Source organism: Solanum lycopersicum, chromosome 7 (assembly GCF_036512215.1).
Source record: "Solanum lycopersicum chromosome 7, SLM_r2.1".
Classification (NCBI taxonomy): Eukaryota; Viridiplantae; Streptophyta; class Magnoliopsida; order Solanales; family Solanaceae; genus Solanum; species Solanum lycopersicum.
In genome coordinates, this window is record NC_090806.1 from 27,188,238 (window position 1) to 27,193,714 (window position 5,477).

Below are 5,477 nucleotides of genomic sequence, written 5' to 3' on the forward strand. Positions count from 1 at the left end.
AAATTTGGCAATGAGACAATATTATGGATACCGCATACAACAACACCTCAATGAGGGCCAAACTCTACACAAAGCTAGAAGACTATTGCAGCAGAACATTGTTGATGGGTACATTACAATTGAACAAGAAAGATTTGGGTACATCCGGAATAATCAACAGAAACTAAGTGTGATCTTTATGGTGGATTAATTGATGTTATTGTGTAGGGAGATTCAAATGGCTCAATGGTGGGAAAAACTATTATACTACCTTCATCAACACTAGGAGACGTCGGTATAGGGCACAAAATCAAGATTCAATGAATATATGTCGGTGGGCTGGATATCCAGATTTGATCTTTGTTTTATTCTGAAAAATGTTTTATTTATAAGTTTTTCACTTTTTTAGAGTAGCCACTTAATTTTCTAGAAAAATCAAGAAAACTTAGTTTTCAAATGATTTAAACAGGAAACCTACTGAACACTTTAAAAGGGTTTCGGGAATTTATACTCATATTTTAGGATATTTTTTACGACAATTACAATACCCGTTAATACGGTTTTTAGGCAACTAACTTGTTTGGATTTAACTTAATTTAATGTATTTCATTTTGAAAAATCCTTGAAATATTCAACTTGCTAAATATTGTCAAGAAAAGAACACTAAAACACCAAGACGATAATAAGATACTAATTTTTAGAATTTTAATATTAGGAATTCGAAGAAAATTTACCAAACAAATGTTCACAAAATCCATTTAAAATAGACTTTAGAACACAATAAGACTAATTATTCGTACCAGGCTAGATATCATACACATCAAATATGGTATAAACAATAGACGACCCTTTAGAAGAAAGAAAAATGCAAGAAACTTTGAAATAAGCAAACTAGATACAAAGACTTTCAGGGGAAAGAAAATAAATCACCTCAAAATAAAAAAAATGCAATAGGCTGTCTCAATGCCGATTTGTTCTGAAAACTACTCCACGCTCTTAAAAAACATCAAATGAGAGGTGGAGAGTAGGAAATTCAAAATAAGCAAAATATAAGAAGAGGTTGGACATGACCAACAAAACATAAATGAAGAAAGTTCACAACAGAACCAAACACATTAAACAGAGAGACCATGACTAGGGATATATACATAGTATCAAAGACCTGAACTAGACAGATACTAACATAACATCAAACGACTAGTTACAAACTATATAAGCTAAGAAAACAAAACATTCAGATGTTAGAATTGAAACTTTTAAATATTTTTAAAGAGACTAACAAATCGAAACAAAAACACACCGAACTTCAGTATTCCAACAAATTATGCAAGACCACAACAAATTGAAAATACATCACAATTTGAAAATTTTGGTGTCGGCATCGGAGAAAAGGAAGGAAAAAGGGATAGAGCTGCTTACCTCTTGTTGAATAGCAAATCTGGGTCGAAACAAGCAAAGACTTAGAAAGCTTACAGAAACCTTTAAACGGTTTTCGATTCGTTTGTTCAAACGTAGCAATGCGAACAAAAATTTGGACAAGGAAACTTCTTCTCTTTCAATAAAAAGCAATTCACTAATTTTAAGCATTTAGGTGTATGCAAAATAAATAGAGGAAATCTCGGTATCTCTCCCTTATTATAAATCAGCTTTGTCCAAGTAAATTTATTCACACCTCTCTAAAAAACAATTCACAAAAGAAAAAAAAAGAATCCCCCTCTTACAGTGACTATAAAGAGAGTATTTATAACAAAAAATTAGGGTTCAAATCTTTTTGGGGGGGAAAGGATTGAATGGATACTGCTCACGATTCGAAAATCTCCCTCAAGGACGACGAAAATCTGGCTTTGCAGGAGATTCACCCTTATTCCTGAAAAATGAACCTTGTAGTGATGTCGGACTGCTCGGATCCATTTTAATCATCCTTGCTTGACGATGTGACTTCATCTCGTGCTGCAAGGACAGATCGTGTCTTCTCTAACTTCTAGGACCTACAGATGCAAACCAAACTACGTCAAAAAGTTGAAAGAACAGAAAAGGTTAGAGGCACGTTGGAACGTTGCCTCTCACACGAGAAAAACACGACTAGTCTAGCACGTCGCGACTGGGATCAATTTGCTTCTTTGAAGCTCTAGACTCCATACACAATCATGATACTTTTGACACTAATGTCGTTACTACTCTTCTTTGGAAGAACAAATTGATATGTCCCAGGTCGGGTTAAAAGTTATTAGATTGGGTAAAGGTAAAACCAGGGTTGCTAGTTCGGATTCAGCTCTTATGAAGAACAAATGAGCTAGGTCGAGCCAAACGATGTGTAAAGTTGTGGTCTTTTGAAAAGAACAAAAATTGGCTTCTCATATGTAAAAAGGGAAATTCAAAAATTGGTCTTGGATGTAATGTTTGTATCGGCTTAGAAAAGTAGCCATACGAATACAATTATGGTGAAATAAGATTTAAGAAGTTAGGCAAATTGAGTTTGATTTAAAGAATTTGACTAAAAAGTGAAGCAATACAAATTGATAATAATTCATTAACGAGATTCTTAATTACAAACAATTAAAATAGTGAATCCTAATTATAAACTAATTAATTTAAAATTATAACTAAATTAAGAAAATATTTGACTAAAACAAAATTTTCTGGAGGTGAATTTACAAGATATATGAAATTGTAGTCAAAATTATATAAATCAAATTTATTGTTTAAATTTTCTCAAAATGACTAATGTTTCTTGAAAATAACATGAAAATATATTTGGTTTTTTAAAGCTAATTATACTAAACCGTTTAAAAATTAAGAAGCTCGAGAATCAGTTTATATGGGGGGGAGTCACACTTGGGTGTCAAAAATTGTCCCTCATTTTAGTTGGATTGATGAAGGAAATTGGAAGAAAATAAAATTGATTAAACCAATTTTGACCGACCACACCTTCATCTTTTAGTTAAGGGATTGTGGTACGTACAATAGGAATTATGGTCGAACCCCAGACACGGATTTCCTACATATCTCAGGAAATATTAGAATTAAGGCCAGTTGAAGTTCGGTACGCTTGACTTGGTATGATTTTAAAATAATTAAGAAGCCATCCCGATACTTAATTATGAATGGGCCGGAATGCTTGAGAATATGATTCAAGAGTGAATGTTGGAATACAACCAAGTTTTAAACATTGAACCAGCCTAAGAAAAAGTTTTACGTCGTGCTGCATTCTTTTTTTATGTCGTCCGCACCTGTGGTAGGTTTTGGAGAATTCATCCTTTTGGATTCACTCGATAATGAAAGAGATACACTCACTCGCATAAAAATGCATTTCAAATAGGATATAGTCTCTTTTACCTTGTTGTCATTCAATTTCTCTTTTTCAACATTCAACGTCAACTTGATAGGTTTGACATAAAGCAAATCAAGCTTATATCTTTTTTTTGCAATATATTCTTCAATGTACTCTTCATTTGATGCCGAAATAAATAGAAGTTGATGCAGTGATAATATTTCTCTTTATGTCGTCTTCGATGATTCTCTTGGTGTTTACTCGTATAAATAATAAAGAAAATGCAATTGATGTTGATGGGCAAATATTCTCTAGGGTTGCACGACTTCTTCTTCTTGCTATGCGTGACTTCTTTTCGTGATGCACGAACTCTTTCTTTTGAAATGCATGACTTTTTTTAGCGATGCATGAATTACTTCTATTGCAATGCATAACTTTTTCTCCGCAATGATTGGCATCTCCCCATGATGCATGACATTTTCCTGGAATGTATGACTTTTCACGATGTATGAATATTTTCTCACGATGTATGATTTCTTTGTGATGCATGAATATCTTCTTACGGTGCATGACATTCCGCAATGCGTGAATATCAACTAACGATGTATGATTTTTTGCGATGCATGAATATATTTTCACGATGCATTATTTTTTGCGGTACATGAATATCTTCTTGCGATGCACGATCTACTGAAATGCATGAATATCAACTCGTGATGCATGATTTTCCACAATGCATGAATTTTTTCTGGCAATGCATGACTTTTCGTGATACATGATTGTCAACTCGCGATGCATGATTTTTCGCGATGCATGAATTTTTTCTCGCAATGCATGACTTTCTGTGATGCATGAATATCAACTCGCACTGCGTGATTTTTACGATGCATGAATATTTTCTCGTGATGCATGACTTTTAGCGATGCGTTATTTTCTACGATGCATAAATATCTTTGAGTGGTGTTTGACTTTCCGCGAGGCATGAGTATCAACTCACGATGCATGATTTTCCGCGAGGCCATCCTTGGTACAAATTAGAGATAATTTGTTGATCGAGCGACATAGAGTATGTGCCTTATGGATAGTGATTTTGTCTTAATTGACAATATGGTAATATGACCCTCCAGGTACTGTATAATTTTCATCGATAAAACGAATGGAACGACCATCCAAGTAATGCATCACCTCAATCAACAATAAAATATAATGACCCTCCGGGTAGTAATATTATCATGTATGATAACATGATGCAGATGAGATCATTGATGAAAAACTTTGAACTGTCTTTCTCGAAGTTTTTATTTGATTCATCGTTGAATCTAGATGTACATTCATTATAGACTTCATGTTGTTGGAAATTGGATGAAATAAAAACATTCAAATTTCCAAGTTTGGATATAAGCAGTATAAAATATTTCCTGCATACACTAAAAAATTGTTAATTTTGGGAGATCTTTGCCCTTTAAATTCTCCATATTTATTGATCCGAGGAATTTTTCTGCTTTCAAACCAAAGCTATAAACTCGTGTCCATAAAAAAATCATTATTTTTAAAACAAATTGATCTTTGTCGATTTCTTCAATTGTTTGCGCCTTGTCTTTCTATCTCCGGTGGATTTTCTGATCTCATGACTCTCGATAGATAAGATAAAATATTTTATGCCAAAACAAATGAAATATAAAAGGAATTTTTTTTTAAAAAAAATAATTTTTAAAAAGTAATATTTTGAAAAAGATTACTGCCAAGTATCATGTCACGTCAGGCTTAACAAAGTTCTTTAAGTCTTGTGCATGGAGATCTATGTAATTATTCACTGGAATGTCTTATGAGTCACTCTAGACTGCCGATAAGACTTTAGGGAAATTTTTAGTCTATCCTCAAAATTTTTGTCCAAGTTAACTATCTCAACTTATTTTTAAGTGTCTGTGAGTAAATCACGGAATTTTGATATTCTCTAAAAAATTCTATCCCTGTTGGAAATTTCCAAGTAACTTGAGTCTTGACTTGTTGAAAGAAAACTTCTTCCTTATGAATTTTTGAGTCCCTCTCAAAAATTCTGTCCCAGTTTCTATGGTAAAGAAAAATAGAAATATGACGGGAGGTATGAGCGAACCCTTGTGGCGCCTATGTATCTCGGTGAAGCATGAATCAAGTCAAAGGTATTTCCCCCTCAATGGTTAACAATAATAGAAAATTTACAAATAATCCAACCCAGGCCGACATAGGC

The 5,477-nt window shown here is 33.3% G+C and overlaps 1 long non-coding RNA gene across 1 annotated transcript; it reads right to left on the reverse strand.

Moving 5' to 3' along the window:
• Positions 1-1,586: 1,586 nt before the first annotated feature.
• On the reverse strand, positions 1,587-2,391 carry LOC101259951 (uncharacterized). Its single transcript, XR_182918.5, has 2 exons — positions 2,047-2,391; positions 1,587-1,967 (listed from the first exon to the last, which is right to left on the reverse strand). It is a non-coding gene; the product is annotated as an uncharacterized lncRNA (long non-coding RNA).
• Between the last annotated feature and the right edge of the window lie 3,086 nt (positions 2,392-5,477).